Source organism: Artibeus jamaicensis, unplaced genomic scaffold (genome assembly GCF_021234435.1).
Source record: "Artibeus jamaicensis isolate MK-2021 breed Jamaican fruit bat unplaced genomic scaffold, CSHL_Jam_final contig_511, whole genome shotgun sequence".
Classification (NCBI taxonomy): Eukaryota; Metazoa; Chordata; class Mammalia; order Chiroptera; family Phyllostomidae; genus Artibeus; species Artibeus jamaicensis.
In genome coordinates this window covers 4668167-4685222 of record NW_026521866.1, presented here as the reverse complement: position 1 = coordinate 4685222, position 17056 = coordinate 4668167, and the positions used below count along the sequence as shown (strand labels likewise).

The 17056-nt window shown below is 38.4% G+C and overlaps 1 protein-coding gene and 1 pseudogene across 9 annotated transcripts in view; both read right to left on the bottom strand.

Moving 5' to 3' along the window:
* The window catches only part of LDLRAD4 (low density lipoprotein receptor class A domain containing 4), a 670991-nt gene that overhangs the window by 608312 nt on the left and 45623 nt on the right, over nt 1–17056 (bottom strand). The window lies entirely within an intron of this gene.
* Nucleotides 10262–10399, bottom strand: LOC119035832 (uncharacterized; annotated as a pseudogene).

Genomic DNA, 17056 nt, shown 5'->3' with positions numbered 1-17056 from the left:
TTCTTTAGCCACGCAGAAGCTTTTTATTTTGATGACATCCCATTTGTTAATTTTTTCCTTTATATTCCTTGCTCTAGGGAAAATATCAGTAAATATGTTGCTGCGTGAAATATCTCAGATTTTCTTGCCAATGTTCTCCTCTAGGACTTTAATGGTGTCATGGCTTATATTTAAGTCTTTTATCCACCTTGAATTTATTTTGGTGTATGGTGTAAGTTGGTGCTCAAGTTTCATTTTTTTGCATGTAGCTGTCCAGTTCTCCCAACACAATTTGTTGAAGAGGCTATCTTTACTCCATTTTATGTTACTGCCCCCTTTGTCCAATATTAATTGACTGTAGAGAGTTGGGTTTCTTTCTGGGCTCTCTGTTCTGATCCATTGGTCTATGTGCCTGTTTTTATGCCAGTACCAGGCTGTTTTGATTACAGTGGCCTTATAATACAGTTTGATATCAGGTATTGTGATCCCTCCTACTTTGTTCTTCTTTCTCAAAAGTGAAGTTGCTATTCGGGGTCATTTATGGTTCCACATATAAGTTGGAAGTGTTGGTTCTATGTCTGTGAAATATGCCATTGGTACTTTCATAGGTATTGCATTGAATCTGTAGATTGCTTTGGGTAGTGTGAACATTTTGATGATGTTAATTCTTCCAATCTGTGAACATGGTATATGTTTCCATTTTTTTGTGTCTTCCTTGATTTCTTTCTTCAGAGCTGTGTAGTTTTCTGCATACAGGTTTTTTACCTCCTTAGTTAGGTTTATTCCCAGATATTTTATTGTTCTTTTTGCTATATCGAATGGGATTTTTTCCTTGATTTCTGCTTCTGCTGATTAATTGTTAGTATACAAAAATGTCTTTGATTTCCAGATATTGACTTTGTAACCTGCTTCTTTTCCAAATTCATTAATTAGTTCCAGCAGTTTTTGGGTAGAGTCTATAGGATTTTCCATGTACACTATCATGTCATCTGCCAACAGTGACAGTTTTGCTTCCTCCTTTCCTATTTGGATGCCTTTTATTTCCTTTTCTTGCCTGATGGCTGTGGCTAAAACTTCCAATACTATATTGAACAGAAGTGGTGAAAGTGGACATCCTTGTCTTGTTCCTGATCTTAGTGGAAAAGCTTTTAGATTTTGCTCATTGAGTATGATGTTGGCTGTAGGTCTCTCATATATGGTCTTTATTGTATTGAGGAATGATCCCTCTATTCCCACTTTGCTGAGTGGTTTTATCATAAATGGGTATTGTACCTTATCAAAACCTTTTTCCACATCTATTGATATGATCATATGGTTTTTGTCTTTGCTTTTGTTCATGTGATGTATTACATTTACTGATTTGCGAATAGTGAACCATCCTTGCATCCCTGGGATGAATCCCACTTGGTCATGGTGTATGATCTTTTGGATATATTGTTGGATGCCATTTGCCAATATTTTGTTGAGTATTTTAGCATCTATGTATATCAGTGATATTGGCCTGAAGTATTCTTTCTTTGTTGTGTCTCTGTCTGGTTTTGGAATTAGGATGATGCTGGTTTCATAAAAAAAATTTGGAAGTTTTCCATCCTTCTAGATTTTTCGGAATAATCTGTGGAGGATAGGGGTTATCTCTTCCTTAAATGCTTTGTAGCATTCTCCTGTGAAACCATCTTGTCCAGGGCTTTGGTGTGAGAGGAGTTTTTTGAGTACTGCTTCAATTTCATTTGCTGTTACTGGTCTGTTTAGGTTTTCTGCTTCTTTTTCATTGAGTTTTGGAAGATTGTATTTTTCTGGAAATGTGTCCATTTCCCCTAGGTTTGCAAATTTCTTGGTATACAGTTCTTCATAGTAATTTCTTACAATCCCTTCTATTTCTGTGGTATCAGTTGTAATCTCTCCTCTTTCATTTCTTATTGTATTTATTCATGTCCTCTCTCTTCTTTTCTTGATGAGCCTACTTACAGACTTGTCTATTTTGTTTATCTTCTCAAAGTACCGACTCCTAGATTCACTGATCTTTAGAATTGTGGTTTTAGTGTCTATGTCATTTAATTCTGCTCTAATCTTGGTTATTTCCTTCCTTCTGCTTGCTCTGGGCTGTCTTTGTTGTTGTTCCTCGAGTTCTTGCAGGGGTAGGGTTAGGTTGTTTGTTTGAGATGTTTCTATATAGTTTAGGTAGGCCTGTATTGCTATAAACTTCCCTCTCAGGACTGCCTTGGCTGTGTCCCATAAGTTTTGGATTATTGTGAGATCATTTTCATTTGTTTCCAGAAATGTTTTGATTTCTTCCCTAATTTCATTCTTGACCCATTCATTGTTTAATAGCATACCATTCAGTCTCCATGATTTTGGGTGCTGTGGGTTTTTTCCTTTGGGGTTGGTTTCCAATGTCAGTCCCTTGTGGTCAGAGAAGATGCTTGGTATAATGTCAATTTTCTTGAATTTTTTGAGGCTCGTTTTGTGTTCTATCATGTGGTCTATCTTTGAACATATTCCATGTGCATTTGAAAAGAATGTGTCTTTAGCTTCTTTGGGATGAAGGGCTCTATATATATCAGTTAAGTCCATTTCATCTAGGGTGTTGTTTAATGCCACAATATCTTTGTTGATATTTTGTTTGGAAGATCTGTCCATTTTTACAGTGGGGTGTTAAAATCCCCTACTATAATTGTGTTGCTGTCAATATCTTTCTTGAAGACCTCTAAGATCTTCTTGATATATTTGGGTGCCCCTATGTTTGGTGCATATATATTTATGATGTTAATGTCATCTTGGTGGATTCTTCCCTTGAGTATTATGAAGTGACCTTCTGGGTCTCTCTTTATGGTCCTTTTCTTGAAGTCTATTTTGTCTGATATGAGAATTGCTACCCCAGCTTTTTTTTCTTGTCTATTTGCTTTGAAAACTTGTTTCCAGTCTTTCACTTTTAGTCTGTGATGGTCTTTTGTCCTGAGGCGGGTCTCTTGGAGGCAGCATATGTGTGGGTCATGCTTTCTTATTCATTCAGCTATTCTGTGTCTTTTGATTGGAGCATTTAATCCATTTACGTTTAAGGTTATTATTGATAGGTACTCATTCATTGCCATTTTTGTACCTGTGTTCCTCTCTGTCTGTCTCTTTTCCTTCATTTCCTTAAAGCAGTCCATTTAGTATTTCTTGTAGAGCTGGTTTGGTAGAGGCATATTCTTTTAGACTTCTTTTGTCTTGGAAGCTCTTTATTTGGCCTTCTATCTTGATTGAGAGCCTTGGTGGGTAAAGTAGCCTTGGTTGTAGGCCTCTGGTTCTCATTACTTGGAATATTTCTTGCCATTCTCTTCTTGCTTGGAGTGTTTCCATTGAGAAGTCATTGGCTAACCTTATTGGGGCTCCCTTGTATGTTATTTCTTTTATCTCCCTTGCTGCCTTTAAGATTCTCTCTTTGTCTTGGAATCTTGACATTTTCATGATGATGTGTCTTGAAGTGGGCCTCTTTGGGTTCCTTTTGATTGGGACTCTCTGTAATTCCTGGATTTGTGTGACTTTTTCTCTCATCAAATTAGGGAAATTTTCTCTCATTACTCTTTCAAATACATTTTCTATCCCTTGTTCTTCTTCTTCTCCTTCTGGTATTCCTATTATTCAGATATTATTACGTTTCATATTGTCTTGCATTTCTCTTAATCCCTCTTCATTCTTTCTGAGCCTCTTTTCATTTTCTTGATCTTTCTGTGATATGCTTTCTACTTTGTCCTCCAACTTGGTAATCTGATTCTCCACCTCATCTATCCTACTTTTGAAACTTTCTACTGTGTTCTTTAGTTCAGAAATTGTATTCTTCATTTCCTCTTGTCCCTTGCTGATAGTTTCTATTTCCTTTTTCATGTTGATGTAGTTTGCAGAGAGATCATTGTATTTCCCCTGTAGTTTCTGATAGCTCATTGTGAGCTCTTTGAACTTCGTAATAACCAGTGCTTTGAATTCAATATCTGATAGTTGATTAGCCTCTATTTCATCTAACATTCTTTCTGAAGTTTCTGCTTTTTCTTTCATTTGGGGATTGTTTCTTTGTCTTTCCATTACTTGAGACTGTTCTTGTTAGTCTCAGCTTCTAAAATGGATTTGTTCTGACTCCCTGGGTTTATGGTGTGAACTTCTGTGGTATGATACCTGTGAAGTTCAGTTTTGCAGACTCCTTCAGGGATCTTGATGTTCTCCATCTCCACCTACTCTCACGCTGGTCCTCACACTGGTCGCCGCACTGGTCGCATACCACTGCTAAATGTCCAGGATCCTGTAGCCGACTCCTCCAGTGCCCGCTGTCTACGACAGCGGAACAAAGGCTGAGAGTGTCCCAGCTCCTGTAGCTGACTCCTCTGGCACCCGGGCCTGTCATAGGGTCCTCGAGTGTCCCGGTTCCCATAGCTGACTCCCCAGTGCCCAGGCCAGTCTCTATGGTGGCGGCACAGGGGCCTCCAGTGTCCCAGCTCCCGTAGCTGACTCTTCTGGCACCCAGGCCCATAGCTATGACAGTGGCACAGGGGCCACGTGTGTCCCAGCTCTCCTAGCTGACTCTGCCACTGTCTGGTGTTTCAGCGTCGGTCACAGTCTCTGGTCTTTTAATTTCATAAATGCTGGGTAACCGATGGTTTATTGTGCTGTTTCTCTATAGATCTGCCAGGATTTTCACCCACGAGTACAGGAGCTAGAATCTGCTCCATCCTACTCCGTCGCCAGCTTCCCAGCATCCTCCTAATTTCAATATTCTTAAATTTGCTGAGGCTTGTTTTGTGTCTAACTATGTAATCTATTATTGATGTGCATTTGAGAAGAATGTATATTTAGCTTCTTTAGGGTGAAATATTCTGTAAATACCAATTAAGTCAATTAGATATATTGTGTTATTCAAGGCCACAATGTTCCCCCCCCCTTTCTGCATGTGAATGTACTATGTTTATTTAACAGATCCTCTAGCATTGGATTTTTGGTCCTTTTGATATTTTTTTTAAATTATTTTATTGTTGTTCAATTGCAGTTGTCTGTATTTTCCCCCATCCCTCCCCAACCCCCTCCAAACCCACCTCCCTCCCTTGCTTCCACCACCACCCCTTGGTTTTGTCTGTCTGTCCTTTATAGCAGTTCCTAAAAACCCCTCTCCCCTCTATCCCTTCCCGCCTCCCCTCTGGCTATTGTTAGATTGTTCTTATTTCAATGACTCCAGTTATATTTCATTTGCTTTTTTCTTTTGTTGATTATGTTCCAGGTAAAGGTAAGATCATATGGTATTTGTCCCTTCCCACCTGGCTTATTTCACTTAGCATAATGCTCTCCAGTTCCATCCATGCCATCAGAAAGGGTATAAGCTTCTTCTTTCTCTCTGCTGCATATTATTCCATTGTGTAAATGTACCACAGTTTTTTGATCCACTTATATGCTGATGGGCACGTAGGTTGCTTCCAGAACTTGGCTATTATATATTGTGCTGCTATGAACATTGGGGTGCATAGTTCTTTCGGATAGTGTTTCAGGGCTCTTAGGATATAATCCCAGGAGGGAAATTGCTGGGTCAAAAGGCAGTTCCATGTTTAGTCTTCTGAGGAACTTCCATGCTATTTTCCACAGTGGTTGGACCAGTCTACATTCCCACCAATAATGCATTACTAGGGTTCCCTTTTTTTCCACATCCTCTCCAACACTTATTAATTTGTTTATGTTGGCCATTCTGATGGGTGAGGAGTGATATCTCATTGTGGTTTTAATATGCATTTCTCTTATGGCTAGTTATGCTGAACATCTTTTTATGCGTCTCTGGGCCCTCTACATGTCCTCCTTGGAGAAGTGTCTGTTCAAGTCTTTTGCCCATTTTTTTTCATTGGGTTTTTTGTCTTCCTGGAGTGGAGTTGTGTGAGTTCTTTATAAATTTTGGAGATCAAGCCCTTGTCCGAGGTGGCATTGGCAAATATGTTTTCCCATACAGTTGGCTCTCTTTTCATTGTAATGATGTTTTCTTTAGCCATTCAGAAGCTTCTTAATTTGATGAGATACCATTTGTTTATTCTTTCCTTTATGTCCCTTGTTTTGGGGGAAATATCAGTGAAGAAGTAGCTGCATGGAATATCTGAGATTTTCCTGCCAATGTTTTCCTCTAGAACTTTAATGGTGTCACGACATATTTTAGTCTTTCATCCACCTTGAGTTTATTTTTGTGTATGCTGTAAGTTGGTGATCAAGTTTCATTTTTTTGCTTGTAGCTGTCCAGATCTCCCAAATATAGCCTCTTTGTTGAAGAGGCTATTTTTACTCCTTTTTATGCTTCTTCCCCCTTTGTCAAATATTAACTGGCCATAGAGACCTGGGTTTATTTGGGGGCTCTCTGTTCTGTTTCATTGGTATTTGTGCCTGTTTTTATGCCAGTAGCAGGCTGTTTTGACTACAGTGGCCTTGTAATATAGTTTGTTATCAGGTATTGTGATCCTCTTGCTTTGTTCTTCTTTCTCAAAATTGCTTCAGCAACTCAGGGTAGTTTATGGTTCCATATAAATTTCTGAAATGTTTGTTCTATATCTGTGAAATATATCATGGGTACTTTAATAGGAATTTCATTGAATCTATAAATCACTTTGGGTAGTATGACCACTTTGATTATGTTAATTCTTCCAAACCACAAGCATGGTACATGCTTCCATTTGTTTGTGTTTTCCTTAATTTCTCTCTTCAGTGTTGTATAATTTTCTCAGTACAGGTCGTTTACCTCCTTGGTTAGGTTTATTCCTAGGTATTTTATTTTTCTTGTTGCTATATCAAATGGGATATTTTTCCTGATTTCTGTTTCTGATGATTCACTGTTGGTACACAGAAGTGCCTTTGATTTCTGAGTATTGACTATGTATCTGCCTGCTTTGTGAAATTCATTTATTAGGTCCAGTAGTTTTTTGGAGTCTATAGGATTTCCTAGGTACAGTATCATGTCATATGCAATGACAGTTTTACTTCCTTCTTTCCAATTTGGATACCTATTATTTCTTTTCCTTGTTTCATGCAGTGGGTAGGACTTCCAGTACTATGTTGAATGGGAGTGGTGAAAGTGGGCATCCTTGTCTTCTTCCTGATCTTAGTGGGAAGGCTCTAAGATTTTGCTCATTGAGTATAATGTTGGCTGTAGGTGTCACATATATGGCTTTTATTATGTTGAGGAATGCTCCCTCTTTTTACACTTTGCTGAGTGTTTTTATCATAAATGGGTGTTGTACCTTATCAAATGCTTTTTCCGCATCTATTGATATGATCATGTGGTTTTTGTCTTTGCTTTTGTTTATGTGATGTATTACATTTACTGATTTGTGAATAGTGAACCATCCTTGCATCCCTGGGATGAATCCCACTTGGTCATGGTGTATGGTCTTTTTAATGTATTGCTGGATGCAGTTTGACAGTATTTTGTTGAGGATTTTGGCATCTATGTTCCTCAGGAATATTGGCCTGAAGTTTTCTTTCTTTGTTATGTCTTTATCTGGTTTGGGGATTAAGATGATGTTGGCTTCATAAAAAAAAAAAAAGTTTGGAACTCTTCCACCTTCTTGAATTTTTTTGAAATAATCTGTGGAGGATGGGGGTTAGCCCTCCCTTAAATGCTTCGTAAAATTCTCCTGTGAAACCTGGTCCAGGGCTTTTGTGTGCCAGAAGCTTTTTAATTACTGTTTCAATTTCACCAGCTGTTACTGGTCTGTTCCAGCTTTCTGCTTCTTCTTTCTCGAGTTTTGGTAGACTATATTTTTCTAGATATTGGTCCATTTCATCTAAGTGTTCAGATTTCTTGGCATATAGTTTTTGTAATAATTTCTTACAATCCTTTGTGTTTCTGTGGTATCAGTTCTAACCTCTCCTCTTTCATTTCTGATTGTGTTTATTTAGGTCCTCCTTTTTTCTTGATGAGCCTGGCTAAAGGCTTGTCAATTTTGTTTACTGTTTCAAAGAACCAGCTCCTGGATTCATTGATTCTTAGAATTGTGCTTTTAGTCTCTATGTCATTTAACTCTGCTTTGATCTTGGTTACTTCCTTCCTTCTACTTGTTCTGGGTTGTCTTTGTTGTTTTCCCTCTGGTTCTTATAGACATGGGGTTAGGTTGTTTATTTGAAATGTTTCTATCTTTTTTAGGTACGCCTGTTATCACTATAAACTTCCCTCACAGGACTGCCTTCGCTGTGTCCTGTAAGTTTTACACTGTTGTGAGTTCATTTTCATTTGTTTTCAGAAAACTTTTCGATTTCTTCCCTAATCTCATTCTTAACCCATTTTTTGTGTAATAGCATGCTATTCAATCTCCATGATTTTGAGTGTTTTGGGTTTTTTTCCTTGAAGTTGGTTTCTAGTTTCAGTCCCTTGTGGTCAGAGAAAATGCTTGGCATGGTTTAAATTTTCTTCAATTTGTTGAGGCTTGTTTTGTGTCCTATCATGTGGTCTTTCTTTGAAAATGTTCCATGTGTGTTTGAAAAGATATTTTGCTTCTTTGGGATGAAGGGCTCTATAAATGTCAGTTAAGTCCATTTCATCTAGGGCACTGTTCAATGCCACAATATCTTTGTTGATATTCTTTGGAAGATCAGTCCATTTTTACAGTGGGGTGTTAAAATCTCCTACTATAATTGTGTTGCTGCTGATATCTTTCTTGAAGTCCTCCAAGATTTTCTTTATGTATTTGGGTGCTCCTATGTTGGGTGCACATATATTTACATTGTTTATGTCTTCTTGATGGATTCCTCTCTTTATTATGAAGTGTCCTTCTATGTCTCTTTATGGTTCTTTTTTTGAAGACTATTTTGTCTGATATGAATATTGCTACCCTGGCTTTTTTTTTCTTGTCCATTTGCTTGGAATATTTGTTTCCAGCCCTTCATTTTCAGTCTGTGTAGGTTTTTTGTTCTGAGGTGGGTCTCTCAAAGGCAGGATAAGTGTGGGTCATGTCTTCTTATCCAATCTGCTATTCTGTGTCTTTTGATTGGGGCTCAATACCACAATATTCTTGTTGATATTTTGTTTGGAAGACTTATCCACTGTTGATCATGGGAGTTAAAATCCCCTATGTTGACTGAATAGCTGTTCATGTCTTTTGTGAAGTATTCCCAAGATATTCCTTACATATTTAGCTGACCTTATGTTGGGTGAATATAAGCTTACAATGGTTATATCCTCTTGTTGGACTACTCCCTTAAATATTTTGTAGTAATTTCCTTTTTCCCTTGCTATGGCCTTTGATATGAATTCTATTTTGTTTTATATAAGTATTGCTACCCTAGCTTTTTTTTTTTTTTTTTGCGCATGTCCATTTGCTTGGAATATTTTTTTCTTTCCCTTTACTTTCAGCCTGTGTGAACCTTTTGTTCTGAGGTGGTTCTCTTAAGAACAACATATATGAGGGTCATATTTTCTTAACCATTCAGTTGCCCTATGTCTTTTGATCAGAGAGGATATAATCCATTTACACTTAAGGTTATTATTGATAAGTATTTATCCATTGCCTTTTTTCCCTTTTGAACCTATTTCCTCTCACTCCATTTTTTTTCCTTATCCTCTTAAAGCAGTCCTTTTAACATCTCTCGCAATGCTGGTTTGTTTGAGATGTACTATTTTAGCCTTTTTTTATGTCTGGGAATCTCCTTACTTGATCTTTCATTTTAAATAAGAGCCTTGTGGAGTACAGGAGTCTTGCCTGCAAGCTTTTGCTTTGTATTACTTGGAATATTTCTTGCCATTATCTTTGGGCTTCTAGTGTTTCTGTTGAGAAATCAGCTGCTAACCTTATCAGGGCTCCCTTGTGTGTAACTAGCTGTTTCTCCCTTGCTCCTTTTAAGATTCTCTCCTTGTCTTTAAATTTTGCTATTTCAATTATGATTTGTCTTGGAGTTGTTCTCTTCAAATTATCTTGATTGGGACCCTCTGTGTTTCCCAGACTTGTGTGGCTTTTTCCCTCAACAAGTTAGGGTAGTTTTCTGTCATTAGTTTTTCAAACAGGTCTTGTATTCCTTGATCCTTTTCCACTCCTTCTGGTAACCCTATGAAGCAAATATTGTTGCATTTCATTTTGTTCTGAAGCTCCCTTAAACTTCCTTTGTTCTTTCGGAGTTTTTTTTCAATCTGTTGCTCTGACTGGGTGGTTTTGTTTTTTTTTTTACTTGTTTTCCAGATCACTGATTAGATCCTCTGCTTAATCTAGCCTGTTTTATTTCCTTCTAGTATATTCTTCATTTCAGATATTAGATTCTTCATTTCCTCCTGGCTCCAATTGTAATTTATTTCTTTCTTTTTATTTTCCACAAGTTATGCAGCTGGGTTTCCCACATTTGGGGAACTCTCAGCAGTCAGCACATCCATAGTACAATCGATAAACCTCACCCTGAGAAAACCACCTTTGTGATCATAGTATCTCAGCGGCCAGGTAAGTATTCATAATTCCATGTCTTTTTTCATGTTGATGTAGTACCCACTAAATTCCCTGGAGCTCCCATAGAGTTCCTTGTAGTTGTCACTGAGTTCCTTGAGCATCATTATAACCATTATGTTGAATTCTATGTCTGACAGATTGCTTGCTGCAATGTTATTTAACACTCTCTCTGGGGCTCCTCCTTTCCTTTCCTTTTGTTTGGGGGTTCTCTGTCTCCCCACATTAGGTAACTCTTCCTATTTGTTTCTGTGTATTAAATTGATCTGCTTTGAGTCTCTGCCTTAATGGAAGGCCTTATGTGGTAGAAGAACTGTGTAGCTCAGGGTGCCATCTCCTTGATCTCCTGAGCTGCATGCTCTTTGATGCCCTTTATGCCACTTATATGGGCTCTCTTGTAACTGGGTTTTGGTTGCTGGATCGCTCTTTGGTGGGTTCTCCCCTCAAGCTGGCACACTTAAGAGTCACATGACCCACCATGTCATATATGCTGATATAATGGTTCTACCAAAACAAAACCACACAGAAAACCAAAGCCAAACCTTCAAAACACCCCCCAATTACTACCAAAAGATCACCAGCAAATTAACAAATATTAATAAAGATGAAAAGATATTCACTATTATAAGAAAGGAAAATGAGTATGAGATGACTAACAGAAAGAAAAATGATTTTGAGAGGGTTAAGGAAGAAAACAGTAAGAGTAGGAAAGAGAAACAAGGTGAAGAGAGGAAGATAAAAAATTTACAATGTAAATAAAAAAGGGAGGAAACAAGGCAAAATGAAGTAGGAAAAGGGAGGAGTACAATATGAAGTTTAAAAAAATTATTTATAGGCGAAGATGGTGGAGGAGAGAATGGAAGTCACATTAAACTCCTCCCAGGGCCAATCTGGAATTACAACTCAATTGTGAAGTAACCTCCTGGAACAAACAACTGAGTAACAGCCAGAGAGAAGCCATGTAACTTCAAACTCATGGGAAAACTAGCTTCAGCAAAACCAGTATGCACCTGCTTAACAGCGCACAACGTGGTAGGTGGAATGACCCTCAGTGAACCAGCTGGAGGGAAGGACCCACAAAAGAAAGAATCAACAATAATCAAACCCCAACAACATCCAGAAAGCCAGCATAAAAAGCATAAAAGGCATCGAAAGAGCATAAAGTTCAGGTGATCAAGGAGATTGCACCACTGAATCTCACACACCTCCTACCATAGCAATTCACACCACAAAGTCAGAAAGTCAAAACAGATCAATTTAAGAAGCAGAAGAAAACAAGAAGAACCCCACAAATAATGGGAAAATAAAGAAACAACCCCCAAACAAAAGGATAAGAAGAATCCTCAGAAAGAATGATAGAAGAAAAAGAAGCAAGTCAACTATCAGATATTGAGTTCAATACAATGGTTATAAGAAAGCTCAACAAGCTCAGGGAGAATTAACCAAAACTACAGGGAAACTATGAGGACCTTACTGCAAACTATATCAGCATAAAAAAGGACATGGAAACAATCACCAAGGGCCAAGAGAAAATAAAGAATACAATTTCTGAGTTAAAGAAGATAATACAAGGAATCAAAAGCAGGCTTGATGAAGCAAAGGATCAAATCAGTGAGCTAGAGGACAAATTAGAAAAAAAACTCCCAAAAAGTGTAAGGAAAGAAAAAAAGACACAAAAAGAACAAAGGGATTCAGAGAATTGGAGGACAACATGAAATGAGATAATATCCATATAATAGGGATACCAGCAGGAGAAGAAGACAAGCAAAGAATAGAAAACCTGTTTGAAAAAGTAATGATAGAAAACCTCCCTGATTTGATGACAGAAAAAGCCACACAAGTCCAGAAAGTAGAGAGGGTCTCAATCAAGAGGAACACAAAGAGGCCCACTCCAAGACACATTATAATTAAAATGGCAAAATTTAAACACAAAAAGAGAAATCTTAAAGGCAGCAAGGATAAAACAGAAAGTAACATGCAAAGGAGCCCCAATAAGACTAGCAGCTGATTACTCAACAAAAACATTATAAGCAAGAATGGAATAGCAAGACATATTCCAAGCAAATAAAAGCAAAAGCCTGCAACTGAGACTACGCTATTAAAATACCAATGACAGCGCCCTGGCTGTTGTAGCTCAGTGGATTGAGCGCGGGCCTGAGAACCAGACAATCACAGTTCGATTCCCAGTCAGGGCACATACCTGGGTTGCAAGCCGGTTCCCTGCAGGCCAATTCCTAGCAGGGGATACACAAAAGACAACCATACATTGGTGTTTCTCTCCCTCTCTCTCCTTCCCTTCCCCTCTAAAGATAAATAAATAAAATCTTTAAAAAAATACTAATGACATACTTCACATGTTTAGAACAAATATTTTGAAAATTTATATGGAAACAAAAATGACCTCAAATATCCTCAGCAATCTTGAGAAAGAAGAACAAAGTGGGAGTGATCATAATACCTAATATCAAAGTATATTACAAGGCCACTATAATCAAAATGGTCTGGTACTGGCATAGGATCAAACATATAGATCAATGGAATATAATAGAAAGCCCAGAAATAAACCCATGTCCCTATGGTCAATTAATATTTGATAAAGAGGCCAGGAACATAAAGAGGAGTAAAAATAGCCTCTTCAACAAATGGTTTGGGGAGATCTGGATAGCTACATACAAAACAATGAAACTCAACCACCAACCTATACCATACACAAAAATAAATTCAAGATGGATAAAAGACTTAAATATATGTTGGGATAGCATAAAAGTGCAAAAGGAGAACATAGGCAGGAAAATCTCAGATATTCCATGCAGCAATATTTTCACCAATACGTCCCCTAGAGTCAGGGACATAAAGAAAAGAATAAACAAATGGAACTTCATCAAAATAAAAACCTTCTGAACATCTAAATAAAACATCAGGAAAATGAACATAGAAACAACCATATGGAAAAATATATTTGCCAATAATATCTTGGACAAGGGTTTGAGCTCCAAAATATATAAAGAACTCACACCACTTCACTGCAGGAAGACAAACAATCCAATTAAAAAATGGGCAAAGGACCTGAATAGACATTTCTCCAAGGAGGACATACAAGGGGCCCAGAGACATATGAAAAGATATTCTTATCACTAGCCATCACAGAGATGCAAATTAAAACTACAATGAGATACCACTTCATACCAGTCAGAAAGGCCATCATAAACAAATCAACAAACAAACAAGTGCTGGCAAGGTTGTGGAGAAAAGGGGAACCCTAATACATTGTTGGTGGGAGTGCAGAATGGTGCAGCCATTGTGGAAAACAGTATGGAATTTCCTCAAAAAACCAAAAATGGAACTGCCTTTTGACCCAGAAAGTCCACTGCTGAAATTATGGCCTAAGAATCCTGAAACATTAATTCAAAAGAACCTATGCACCCCAATGTTCACAGCAGTACAATTTACAATAGCCAACTATTAGAAACAGCCTAGGTGCCCATAAATAAATGACTGGATCAAAAAGCTGTGGTACATTTACACAATGGAATAATACACAGCAGAAAAAAGGAACTCCTACCCTTTGCAATAGCATGGATGGAACTGGAGAGCATTATGCTAAGTGAGGTAAGCCAGGTGGTGAAAGACAAATACCATACAATCTCACCTATAAGTGGAACCTAATTAACAAAAATAACAAGGAAGCAAAATATAACCAGAGTCATTGAAATTAAGAACAAACTGACAGAAACCAGTGTGGACAGGGAAGGGAAATAATCAGGGAAAGAAAGGAAACGGTTGTCAAAGAACATATATAAAGGACCCATGGACAAAGCCAAAATGGGGGGTAGGACTGAGGGTAGGAGTAGGGGATGGGTGAGGATGGGGAAAGTGGTGGTAGGAAAATGGAGACAATTGTATTCAAGCATTAATATAAAAATGTTAAAATAAGAAAAAATATTTATAAAAATGAGCCAGTATTAATAAAATTGAAGCAAACTACCATCACTGTAATATCAATGACAAATGAGCAACAATTAATAAATGTGGAAAGAGAATAACAAGGAAAAAAGAAAGAAAAAAAGATTATGAAATGTCTAAAAGATAGGTGATTTTGAGAGGATAGAGGGAGAAGAAATAATAAGAGTAAGGCATAAAAACAGGATAAGAGGGTAAAAAAATAAAATTGAAAATGAATAAAAGGGCAGGAGGAAGGCAGAATGGAGTAAGAGAGACAAACAGTAAAATTTGAGATATGGAATACAAAAATAATGAATATCTAGGCATAAAACTGAAGAAATGCAACAACAACCATCATATCAACAACAAACAAGCAAAGATCAATAATGGTGGAGAGAGAATAAGGATATTATAACAAAGGGAAAAAGAGTACAATATGACTAATGGCATGAAAAAAGCTTTTGAGAAGCTGGAGGAAGGAGAAATAGTAAGACTGCAAAATAGAGACAAGGCATAGAAAGTGAAAACATAAAATTCAAAACAAAAATAGGAGGAGGGAGAAAGAAAGCACACTGGAATAAGAGAAGGAAGGAGTAAAATATGAGATATGAAATAACCTAAAGTTTTAAAAAATAGTGAAATGGGAAAAAACTTAAAGATAAAGGAAAAATGTTAAAAGCTATGATGGAGAAAAATATTGCAAATAATGAAGAAGACCAAGGTGTAATTCATCTCAGCAGAGTCTTGTGTTTGCCATTGTCTGCTCTTTCTGGATTTGCCCTAGTAATGTCAGATGGTGTCCCAGTCTAGCCCTAGGAAACCTGTTTGAGGCTACAAGCAATCTAGTCTATGGCTGTCTCCTTCAGGCCTGGCTGGTCTTCACTGTTCTGCCCTGCCAACTTTCCATCAGCCCAGGAGTGGTTCTAATGTCCCAGAGCACTGCAAGTACCACTTCCACCTGTCTCCTGAGGGGGCCATTGGTGCAACTGGGAGGGTGGATTCCCTGGTTTGCTCCTGGAAGGCACTGTTCAGTCTTCAGGGAAAATAATGGGAATGTTTTCCTAACCCTCCCCACCTCCCCGCTACATTCTTGGTCTATCCCAGATTATTTCCAATAATGTATAGTTTCTCATGAATTAGCTGTCCACTTCCTATGAGGCGCCAATCTGTAAAAATGTCAGCTCATTCCCACTTGGCACTGACAGCAACTCTATATAAGAGCTGAGGCTTGATGGAGCTCTGAACACTTCTTGCCGCACCTGTCTCTAATCTCTGCTCTGCTGGTTTTAGTAGATCAGGGCCTGAGGAAACAGCTTAGCTCATGGTGTCTGATAGAAATTCAGAAAGGTCCCTTTTAGAGCTCCTCTTTCCCCTGCATATATGCACTGAGCAGGAACCTCCTGAGCTGGGTCTCACCAATCTGCAAAGCCTGCAATACTGCAGGTGGGAGATTGGGTGCACCTGCCTGTGAGGGAGCTTGCCTTGCTGCAATGAATCTAAGGTGTTCATCTCCTGGCTGTCCAGTCCCCAGCCTGCTACTTTTGTAGCAGACTCAGACCCAAATTCTCTGCTCTACACAGTCCCCTGCTCACCAGCCGCACTGGGTCAAGTCCCACAGTTCCTTCATTGTGCCACTTTATGTTCTTCCTATGCAGCTGGACTCAGTGGGAATGAACTGTGTTTTCCCTCTGGTTTCTTTGTTGGCAGAGCTGCTGAATGCATGAGCATGGGGTCCCTGTCCTGCCATGTCTCAGCTCTCTTTTTTAAAAAAAGTCTCTGTATGTCAAGCACACTGCAGCACTGAGCCTTAGTCCAGTTCTCTGTGTGTTCCACCTCCCCAAAAAGCAAAAATTCTCTCTCTGTCAGGGCTGTCCACAGCCTGCCAGTGCCTCCAACAGTTTCAGGAGACAGTTTCTCTCTGGAACTCTCCTATTTATTTGGCGCTGCAGCTATGGACATGCTGCTCACTGTGTGTGTGCAGCTTAAGTCTCCCAGACTTTATATATCCATCCAAGTCTCACTTGATTAGGGCTTAGGATTTTTCCTGTGTGGGACCAGGGCCCTGCCCTGATAAGGGAGGGAGCCACTAAGCCGTGTTTTCTATCTGATCTCTCCTCTGCTGCAAGCATCTTGCACAGGGCAATTCCCCTCAACTTGTAAAAGCTCTGACTGGATGGTACAAAGTATTCTCTACTCCTTGGCTTCAAAAATTCCTATCAGCTGAATTCCACTGATTGTTCAGGTCACATGTCAGAAGATCAGCAAAACATCCGTGCTAGGGGTACAAACAGGTAAGCTCAGTTTCCACCTACTTGGCCACCATCTTTTCTCCAAAGTCACAAACAGTGCATTTTCAAAGTCATGGCACATGGGCTGAGACACAGGCCATGTTCTCTTAGAAATTTATTTGAATATGAACTGTAGCCTTTTCTTTTTTAATATAGCCTTTTCTCTTTAAGGGGAAAGTAGAATGAATTCCCCTTATGTTTTGTGAGTAGCATAAATGATCGATAGATAGGCAGATAGATGATTGATAGAGATGATAGATGGAGATAGGTAGGTAGGTAGAGCAACAGAAAGAGACAGAAAGAAATACATACTGATAGAGACAAACATTGGTAAATATAAACAGATGGAGACAGAAATAGATACAGATAATAAAGATGATAGATCCATAGATGATGATGACGATAGATAGATAGATAGATAGATAGATAGAT